Genomic DNA, 11,650 nt, shown 5'->3' with positions numbered 1-11,650 from the left:
TTATTTTTATGAACATTTTTTAAAGACAAAAAAACTTTTAAATTTCATCAAAATGCTCTCAAAAAGTAACTTTTAAACTTGAGGAGCTTTTAAAATTATGCTATACATAGCCATTAACTATTGCAATAAAACTAGGTATAAGTTTAAAAATAAAATATAAGGATTTTAGAAAATAAATTATGCTATACACATATTTTGATGATTTGCAATCTAGTACTGTAGATGATCAAATTTACGATTGAATGATTGAATGTGGGCACTAACAACATCCGAAGACAAAGGATAAATAAAAATTCCTTTACATGGAGGATATAGTACTAGCAAAAAAAAAAAAATTAACCATCAAGTCAATAACACATATTATTCTTAATTGAAATAGAAATAAAGATAGACTAAGGTGGAAATAGCTTTGTTTGAATGAGTTTGCACGAACTCTTCTAACTCTAAGTGCGAGGAGCATTAGGTTTGGATGTTTTGTTCTATAAATGATTCAAAGACCTATGTTGTCAAGTTGGGTTTGTAGTGCATCACCCTTGGGCAGGGTGGTGGGGCTTTGGTTATCATGACCAAGGTTTGGAGTTCAAACTCCCCAAGCCTAAAAATATATATTCTATACATATTATACATTGTCCTTATTTGGTGGTGGTGTTGTTGGTCCCCCTCTTTGCGAGCTGTTCGACATTCTTTCTCCTAAGGTTAAGCTGAAGTAACTCCACTAGTGAATTGTATTCGACTTGAAGATTTCTAATGTAGAAAATTGGGACTCATCATACCATGTTATGTATTGCATTCTAATATTTCTCGTTGTAACATGTAATGATCTAAAAAAAAATATACTTGGGTTTGTAGTGATACAGGTATTTTGCAACGAACCCATTTTTCTTGATCCATTAATACATATTTCGGCTTGTAGTGAGTCAACTTTATTGAGATTTGGGCCTAAGTTGGGTAATATTAGTTTTTACCAATACATTATTACATACTTAACTTGCAAAAAAGTTAAGTAGAGGTTTAAGAAAAAAAAAAAAAAGTTTTAAAAAATAATAATTACTCTTTTTTTTTTTTTTTTATGTTTTGCAATATAGTTACTAATTTTTTTTTTGGCAATCAAGTTAGCAAGTACTAAAAGTAATACTATTGTAGTAACCAAAATTAAGCTCAGGCCCAATTTCAAAGGCCGAAGCATGAAGTAAATAAGTCCAACTAGGTTTTAATAAGGTTACATGCCCACAAGTCAAAGTTGGTCTAGGCCCAAAATAGTATCAAGTCAAACGCACTAGTAAGGCCCATGACCCAATCATGTCATCAAGGACCTGGTCCACATCTGAGGCCAAGCTCTGCTACTCATTCAAACAATCTTGGAATTGGTCATTCTGCGAAGGTCTATATAAACCATTCACTCAGCCATGAAGTGGCCATAGACAATCTCACTCAAAGCATCTCTACTATACTCATCTACTTGCTTATTTACTCTATGAAACCACAGATCTATCTAAGTCTAGAACAACTCTATGTGGTAACATATATCTCACTCTTTCTTACCACATCTATTAACATTTCATTGCAAGTTTACTGACTTGATCATCGACCCACACTATTTTGGTGTTCCAAAATTACCTAATTACTATTTTTTTTGTTCTACAGATTGTTAGATTGTTAGTGTCCCGGGCGATCACTTCCAATTGATTGTGAATTTTAGCATCTATAACTACTAAATTTGTACTATTCTTTTTAATATTTAGTTTTTGTATGATTTTTTTTAATTATACATATATATATCACCAAAGTTAGGTAGAGAAACAACCAATTTTTTTTATTATTATATTAAGATTAGGTAGATATTATCCTCTAATATGAATTCCATTTTTTTAATTACAGACTTCACTAAATATAAGTAGATATTCAACCAAAGTTAGGTAAGTGTTTAAGCTTTTTTGAATGGTTGGAAACTTGGAACCTTCCTAATTTTTGTTTACTCAACATAAATTTTTGTCACTATATATCACTTTTAGTTAAAACAAAAACTATTTGTAATGAATTTTTAACCATAAGTTGTCAGATTTAGTCACAGTCTCGTATACATAATGATACAATTTGTTGTAGCTAAAAACATTTTTAGTTATAATAAATTATAATTTTTATAATCAATAATTTTAGCCATAAATTTTTTAATTAATGATGACGTTGATATTGGTATGATGATCTTTTTTTAGTCACAAGTTTTTTAACTTTTAGTCATAATAAATTTTGTTATGAGTAAGAACGTAAATTTTTTTTTAGGAAAACTCTATATTTTTTTATTATTATTTATATACTTAACTATAGTAGCAAAGTTAGGTAAATGCTTAAACAATTTAATATCATTTTGTGTATGGTTTGGTCCTTACCAAATTTTGTGATATATTTGACAAATTAGTGAAAAATAACCTTTGACTCAGTGAAAAATAAGGGACAATTAAAGTTAATTAATAAGAGTGAGGGCATTAGAATTAGAAACACAATTTTGATATTTTAAAATTTTTACGAATTAAGGATTGAACGAGTGTTTTTTAAAAAAAAAAAAAAGAATTACTAAAAGAACCTTTATTGACAAACGATCCTCGATATATGTCTTTCCCACGTTGAGCTTTGATGACAAGTTTATAGCTTGGCATCATATACCCAAATATAAAAATCATTTATGCAAAAAGTTCATTTCACAAACCAACAACCCTGAAATCTTCAATATTCCAAAGAATATATCAGCAAATTAATAATCCAATTAGAATCTCAAAATTACAATTCACATTTAATAATCATGTTTAATGTTTGGAGAAAAATGAAGCCAAAAACGTTAGTTAGTCTAGTACTTTGACTTTTTAATAATAGCACACGTGGTTGATTTATATACACACATAATTTGCCTATATATATATATCTCACTTATAATTTTATTAATTATATATCAAGTGGAGTTGTAAGTATGGATGAGAGTAACAAATTTTGGCCTAGTTTATTAGTGTATATTATGACCGTGTTATGCCTTATTGGAACCAATAATGCTCAAGGGCCATTAGAACAAGGTTCCATATTTCCAAATATACCCATCACTATTCCAAATCCCAAACCCCCAACAACACTACCTCTACTTAAGTTATCACCACCACCTCCTCCGTCGCCTCCACCTCCCTCTCCTCCGCCACCGCCACCTCCACCTCCACCATTATTACACCTTCCAATAATATTACTTGGACCACCACTACGGCGGCCGCTTTTTCCACCATCAATCCCGCCATCAAAATTATTACCTCGTCAACCTCGATTCTCATTTTCTCCTCCATTTTCAAAATCCGACTCACTTCTTAAACAACAAAATCCTCAACCAAATCAACCTTAATCATCATAATCATCATATCTTCAAGTGTGTAGCTTCACTATGTATTATTTTTTTTTCTTAATATTGTAATTAATATTGCTTTATATATGATTATTGACAAATAAACTTATATCTTCAGTTTTTGTAAAATTATATAATAATTTGCTTTTTATCTTCTAATAAGATATTTATGTGTATTTGTATATATGTTATTACATTCATAATTTTTGAAATGTGCCTCATATATTGCAGAATAAATAATTGTAGTTGCCGGTTTGTCATTCCGATTTGTGTACTGAATAAAGTTCGATCATTGAAAAGAGTAGAGATATATATGTACTCAAATATTATATTAATTTTTTTTATATTTTCAAAATTTTGGTACGTACGTATGATATTGAGAATAATGTGAAGTAGCGGTAATCGTAGATATATCTAACTTCAGTTTTCTCTTAATTATATCTAATTAACCTGTTGTAATTATTTCCTACAACACAGAACTCAGCAATGCACAAACACCAATGCAATAACTAATAAAACTGTTAAAAAAATAATGCAAGAAACAATCAAACAATAAAATTGCTAAGATAATGCTACAGCAATTAAAGTCAGCGAAACATAACAATGAACAATAATGCAGTAAAGTAATCAAAGACACAAGAATTATACAGGTTCGGCCAAACCAAGGACCTACTTCCTGTTTACTCTCCTGAGTAGTCTCTTTTATTGATTTAAGAGATGAAATTACAAAGCTAACAATGTTAGGTGCATCACTAGTCTCAAACTTCTCCAATAACTCAATTCAAGTTCTTTCTTGATCTTCTTGAAGTCAATCGGCTGAACCCTTCTTCACAGCTTCACAATCTCTCTATCTAGGCTCTCAACTCACTAATTCAATATGAATTACAGTACAATACAATGTGTATCCCGAGCCCCTTTTATATCTAAGTCATAGAGAACAAAATGACTAAAATAACCTTGATGCACACTAACTAACTTTAACAACTAAGTGTATAAACTAACAGTATGTTAGTTTATCTTTTTACTGTGGATTACAATTCCACAAATTCCACCTTAATCCATAGTAAAAAGATCAATAGCTTCAAACTCAGGGAAGTGATCCAGCTTTCTTAAAGAGAGGTTATATTCAGTAGTTCCAAGCAATGTTGGAACTTACTAACTGAGAGAACTTTAGTACCTGCATCTGCAGGATTTTCTTCACTAGGTACCTTTCCAAGTTCTACTTCTCCTTCCTCTATCTTATCTCTGATCCAAAATAATCTGATGTCAATGTGTTTTGACCTCTCATGATAAACTGGATTTCTACAAAAATGAATAGCTGATTGGCTGTCTGAGAACACATTCACCTTGCCTGTTAACAATTGAATCTCATTCAATAATCCTTTGATCCAAACAGCCTCCTTGAAAGCCTCAGTGGTGGCCATGAATTCTGCTTCAGTTGTTGAGAGTGCCACCACTTGTTGCAACTGGACTTTCCAACTGACACAACATCCATTCAGTAAAAAACAGTAGCTAGTTATGGATTTCCTAGTATCTCTATTTGATGCATAATCTGCATCAACATATCCCTCAAGATATACCTTTGTTTCTGACTTGACAAACTGTAAACCAACTTTGGTTGTAGCCTTCAAGTATCTCAGCAGCCATTTCAACCCTTTCCAATGTTCTACTCCTGGATTGGACATGTATCTACTCAACACACTCACTGCATAGGCAATATCTGGCCTGGTGCTAATCATGGAGTACATTACACTCCCAATGGCTTCTGCATAGGGTACTTCCTTCATATCCTTTATTTCTTGATCAGTTTTAGGTGACTGATCTGTTGACAAATTAAAGTGCCCTGCTAGAGGTACATTTACCTCTTTTGAATCTGACATTTTGAACTTCTGAATCACCTTCTTCAGATAACCTTCTTGTGTTAGCATAAGCCTCTTTGCATTTCTGTCTCTAATGATATCAATTCCCAGAATTTTCCTTGCAGCCCCAAGATCCTTCATTTCAAATTCACTCTTCAACACATTCTTTAGTCGAGTTATTTGTTGCATATCCTTGCTCATTATAAGCATGTCATCCACATAGATCAACAAGAAAACAACTGAGCTTGAATCCAAATCTGAGAAGTATAGGCAGGTGTCATACTTGGATCTTGTGTACCCCACTTTAGTCACTACTGAATTGAACTTCTTGTACCATTGCCTCGGGGACTGCTTCAATCCATATAAAGACTTCTTGAGCAAACAAACTAGTTCACCCCTCTTTGATTCCTCCTTGAATCCTTCTGGTTGGGACATAAATATGGTCTCTTCCAATTGACCATTTAGAAATGCTGTTTTTACATCCATCTGCTCAATACTCCATTCAAACTGAATAGCCAAAGCCAGCATTATTCTGATTGTCTTCATCTTGACAACTGGTGAGAATATCTCAGAGTAGTCCACTCCCTCGACCTGTGTGAACCCTTTTGCTACAACCCTTGCCTTGTAAACCTTTGGCTCCTTCTCAGTTATTCCTTCTTTTACTTTAAATACCCATTTGCAGTCTATAATCTTCTGTCTTTCAGGTTTGAATACCAACTCCCAGGTGTTGTTTTCTTTAAGTGAGTTCAGTTCTTCCATCATGGCCTGTTTCCATTTATGAGAATCTCTGCTATTTATTGCCTCTGAGTAGCTTCTTGGTTCTGGTTCTGTTGACTGGTTTGCAATAGAAAGTGCATATGCTATGATGTCGGCCTATATGTATCTTTCAGGTGCCTTGACATCTCTTCTAATCCTGTCTCGAGCTAGCTGGTAATTACTTAAGTCTTCTTCTTAAGTTTCAGTCTCAATCTCAGGTTCAAAACTCTCCTGTTCATTCAGTTCTATGTTGGGAGGTTCCACCTCAATCTGAACACCAACTTTGCTTGGTAACTTGTTACCTGAAACATCAGAAACAGAACCTTTCTCATTTCTTTTAAAGGGGAAATCTAACTCATTAAAAATCACATCTCTACTTATTAAAATCTTGTTAGTTTCAGTAGAAAGTAACCTGTAACCTTTGACCCCAACTTGGTATCCCATTAAAACACATTTAATCGATCTCTTACCTAGTTTGTCTTCAACATTATGTGCATATGCTGCACAACCAAAGGTTCTGAGATGTGCAAGAGATGGTGGTCTTTTACTCCACAGTTCCTCAGGAGTCTTCAGATTAATTGCTCTACTTGGACTCCTGTTTATTAGATAACAAGCAGTATACAAAGCCTCTCCCCAATATTTCTTGGGTAAACCAGATTCAAGTAAAAGACATCTCACTTTATTTAAAAGTGTTCTATTCATTCTCTCAGCAATGCCATTTTGCTGAGGAGTTTTGACTACTGTCCTATGTCTTTGCATACCATTTTTAACACATAAATCAGAGAATTCCTCATTTATAAACTCTAGTCCATTATCAGTCCTAAGTGTTTTTATTTTTAACTCAGTTTGAGTTTCAACATAAACTTTCCAGTTTTTAAACTTGTTTAAACACTCACTCTTATGTTTCAATAGTAGTACCCACACCTTTCTACTATAGTCATCAATAATGGACAAGAAATACTGGTTACCTCCTGGAGTTTTAATCCTGCTTGCACCCCATAAGTCTGCATGTATGTATTCCAGCACCTTGTTTACTCTATAATTGCTGTGAGAGAACTTTAGTCTATGTTGTTTACCCTGCACACAAATCTCACAGAAAGGTAGGTTAGCATGATTATAATTCTGTAATAAACCTTGTTTAGACAACTCAACTAAACCTTGTTCACTTATGTGCCCCAATCGAGCATGCCATAATTTTGAATCTGTTTTGCATTTGCTAACAGCAGCTGCCTGTGCAGGAGGTATGGTCTTTCCATCTAGGAAATATAATCCAAGCCTCTTAATGCCTTTCATGACCAATAATGACCCTTTTGTAATCCTCATAGTCCCTTTACCAGTTCTATACTCATATCCTTCATCATCCAAGGTGCCTAAAGAAATCAAGTTTCTTTTCAAATCTGGAATATGCCTGACTTTGTTTAAAACCTTTATTGTGCCATCTGCATTTCGAATAGCAATATTTCCAATGCCAACAACTTGACATTTATGATCATTGCCCATCATAACACTCCCACCATCTATCTCTGAGTAATCCATAAACCAGCTTCTATTTGGACTCATGTGGTAAGTACAACCACTATCTAGAATCCACTCTTCATGGTCTCTAAGACCTGAACCTGTGCATGCATCTCCATTGCTCAATTCTGTATTCTTTCTTTGTATGTTGATTACAGCAAAAACATCTCCATCTGAGCTGTAAATATCATCAACTACTGCATTCGAATCATTGCTCTTGTTTTCTTCTTCCTTGTCCCTTTTCTTTTTGTTTCTTAATTCCCAGCAGCTTTTGATCAGGTGTCCTACTTTGCCACAATGGTGACATCTTCTGGTCTCTTTTGATCTTGATTTTGATTTTGAATTCCTTCTGTTTCTTGAGTTGTTTCTCCATGGTTGTCTGCCTCGAGTGATCAAAGCCTCATCTATCTTTGACTCCTGTTTTGCAGCCTTCTGCCAGTTTAATTCAGCATCTCTCGATCTGAGAGTGCTCATCACATCTTCAAGAGTCAAGGTATCCCTGCTATACATTATAACAGTCTTCATCTCCTTGAATTGTTCGGGTAAACCATTCAGAACAATCACTGCTTGATCTTCCTCTTTTATGACCTCTCCCATGTTAGTCAATGATAGAACAATCTTGTTCAAATCATCTAAATTCTGTTCAAGTGAAACAGTAGCATTCATCTTGAAACCATAAAATTTACCTTTCAAGAAGATCTTTGTTGCAGTGGACTTTGCCATGTACAATTGATTCAATTTGTTCCAGATTCCTAGAGCCGTTTTCTCTCCAATAACTTGCCTCAGTACATTGTCTGCCAAATTCATGATGATTGCTGATCGAGCTTGTTTCATCACAGTGTCAGTCTCCTTCTTCTTTACTGCATCAGTTTCTTTCTCAGATTTCTCAGTGACCTCTTCCAATGCTGAATCGAGTTTTTGGTTGATCAATATGGCCATCATCTTTTCTTTCCACAGACTAAAGTCCCCTGATCCATCAAATTTCTCTAGATCGAATCTTGTTGAAGATGAAGCCATCTTTATGCAATTCTTGAATCTTCACAGCTGAGTTCTTTTCTTTGAAGTAACCTGGCTCTGATACCACTGTTGTAATTATTTCCTACAACACAGAACTCAGCAATGCACAAACACCAATGCAATAACTAATAAAACTGTTAAAAAAATAATGCAAGAAACAATCAAACAATAAAATTGCTAAGATAATGCTACAGCAATTAAAGTCAGCGAAACATAACAATGAACAATAATGCAGTAAAGTAATCAAAGACACAAGAATTATACAGGTTCGGCCAAACCAAGGACCTACTTCCTGTTTACTCCCCTGAGTAGTCTCTTTTATTGATTTAAGAGATGAAATTACAAAGCTAACAATGTTAGGTGCATCACTAGTCTCAAACTTCTCCAAGAACTCAATTCAAGTTCTTTCTTGATCTTCTTGAAGTCAATCGGCTGAACCCTTCTTCACAGCTTCACAATCTCTCTATCTAGGCTCTCAACTCACTAATTCAATATGAATTACAGTACAATACAATGTGTATCTCGAGCCCTTTTTATATCTAAGTCATAGAGAACAAAATGACTAAAATAACCTTGATGCACACTAACTAACTTTAACAACTAAGTGTATAAACTAACAGTATGTTAGTTTATCTTTTTACTGTAGATTACAATTCCACATAACCTTCTATATAAGGTTGCCCTATATATATTGAAGGATTATATACATACATATATATATATAAATTATATCTCTGGAATATAAAACTGATGTCCCATTAATTTGAGTAATGCAATCATCTCATAATATCTAAGTTTCATATATATATATATATATAAATGGAAATTCGGAGATCTCTAATTGATATATACATAACTCAAGTTACACAAAATCTTACTTTTAGTCGTAACTGACTAAACATGACAACCATATTACTAAAACAATACTCATATTTATGTTATTATCTCGAAAAAATATATGACTAAAAATATTAGTCACAAAAAATATAATTTATTATGCTAAACTATATTTTAGTGACAATTTTATATACACTAAATATTACATTTTCATCATCACAAGTAATATTTTGTGGGAAATAGGTGCTTATAGGTTGTAATTTTGTTAGTGGAGTAATGAATTGCTGCTGATTCATCAAAAAAAAAAAAGTAATATTTTGTGACTAAAAGTAATATTTAGTTACAAAAGAATTGTATTGTGATTAAAAAGTTGTCATTAATTAAATTATGAGAACTCTATTTTAGAGTGGCCTCAAGTTATAAACTCTTCAATTTATTAATATATTTTCTATTTGGAGACTAGTACTTGATTTTTGTAAAACGTTATATATCACTTAGCCAACGTTACATATCAATTAAATTAATGCATGGAAGATCTATTTGAGAATTGTTTTCTTAATTAATTGTTGTTGGTTACATATGGAAATGAAAAATAATTTTTTATTTTTCAAGATGGGATATAAAGTATAGGGAAAATGACTATAATTAATATATTAAAGGATTTTTGATGACAAGCAACTTTTGATGTCGAGCAGAACATCTAATTAAGACCCTGATATTATATCAGGGTTTAAGATTGATGTTCCATGTCTTACATTTTGTATATGATGTCGAATCATGATCGACGTCTTATGTGGACACTTTAATTAAAAATAACAACAGTCCATACCTACCTTCTCTTAGCAAATAAATGTAACCAACACGACGTTACAGGTCCACAGAGTCAAGCATCCAATTGCTTCGATTTGAAGAATTATCAAATGTTTTTGGAGATAATAATACCAACAATAAGACCATACAGAGTCAAAGCATCTGCATCATCAAAGAAGAGAATATGAATCACTCCAACAAAGAGTTTTATTGGTTGCTGTTCGCATTAACTCTGCAGCTACAAATTAATGAGCACAAAACATTATTTATAGGCACAGTAACCTTTAAACAAGTAGCAGCTTAAATAAAATCAAAAGTGTCTTTGCGTAGCTTATTCAGATAACCAGGCATAAATAAGCAAATATGGGAGCCAAAATCTTGGCTAATATATGTTAAACTGACATTAAAGTTCTTACGACGCTGTCTGACATAGAAAAACATGTAGCTATATCCTGACACTGTCAGGAATGCGTTACCCCATAAAGTTGTGGGTTATAACCTCGTAAATGAGTATGAGGAGATACACCCAGGCCCAACTAGCTCTTTAATTACGAGAATGTATGTATTTATTAATTGTTAAGACCCCATTAAGAGAGAATGTTTGTATTAAATCCCTATTATGAGAATTAATTGTCATCAACCATCTATAAATAGGGCTATGATACACTTTGTAAATGATCACTTTTGTTAAAACACACTACAAAAAAGGAGACTTTTGCCGGCGCAAATTTGCGCCGGCAAAAGTATGGTTTTGCGCCGGCAAAAACCATGGAGTTTTTGTCGACGCAATCTTGCGCCGGCAAAGAATCGCGTCGTATCTCCGTCGCTAATGTCACTTTTTCCGACGCAAATATAATGCGCCGGCAATGGCCTTTTTGGCGACGAAAAAATACGCCGGTGAAAATATGGATGCGCCGGTAAAAAAATCTGTCACGATATTGTGGAAAACACTTTTAGCGGCGCAATAATGCGCCGGAAATAGGTTAATTTTTTAGTGGCGCATTTTTGCGCCGGTAAAAGTGTATATGTGAAGGTAAAATTGAAAATTTTTGCCGACGTAATTTTGCGCTGGTAAAAGTATTTTTAAAATAATAATTTTTATTAAATTATTAATATTATTTTCAATATATTAATAATTATTTAATTTTTTAGTAATATTATTTAATTAGAAATAAAATTAAAATTAAAATTTTATAAATAAATAAACAAAAAATTACAACTATTAATATTTATTGTCTCCACCAAACATGAAAATATAAAAGTAATTTAGTAAAATAAATGTCTCATAAATTAAATTTTAAATAAATAGAAAAAAAGTTCTACAAATGAGTACTGGCCGCCTCATCATTCCCGCCCCCGTCAGCATCATCGTCCTCGTCCGAATCCTGGTCTGGTAAGTCAACAGTAAAACCAGGAGCCAATTGACCAACCTGCTTCAACAAAGCACTGAGCAGGAGATCTTGACGCCGTTGACGACTCT

General features: G+C 33.2%; 1 long non-coding RNA gene across 1 annotated transcript; it reads right to left on the bottom strand.

The window, feature by feature from the left end:
• Window positions 1-3,184: 3,184 nt before the first annotated feature.
• LOC133790418 (uncharacterized) lies at window positions 3,185-10,839 on the bottom strand. The gene is made up of 2 exons (XR_009874010.1): window positions 9,188-10,839; window positions 3,185-3,826 (listed from the first exon to the last, which is right to left on the bottom strand). It is a non-coding gene; the product is annotated as an uncharacterized LOC133790418 (long non-coding RNA).
• Window positions 10,840-11,650: the final 811 nt, after the last annotated feature.

The sequence above is a fragment of the Humulus lupulus genome, chromosome 7 (genome assembly GCF_963169125.1).
Source record: "Humulus lupulus chromosome 7, drHumLupu1.1, whole genome shotgun sequence".
NCBI classification, from domain to species: domain Eukaryota; kingdom Viridiplantae; phylum Streptophyta; class Magnoliopsida; order Rosales; family Cannabaceae; genus Humulus; species Humulus lupulus.
The sequence above is the reverse complement of the archived record's forward strand: the minus strand, read 5'-3'. Positions and strand labels throughout refer to the sequence as shown.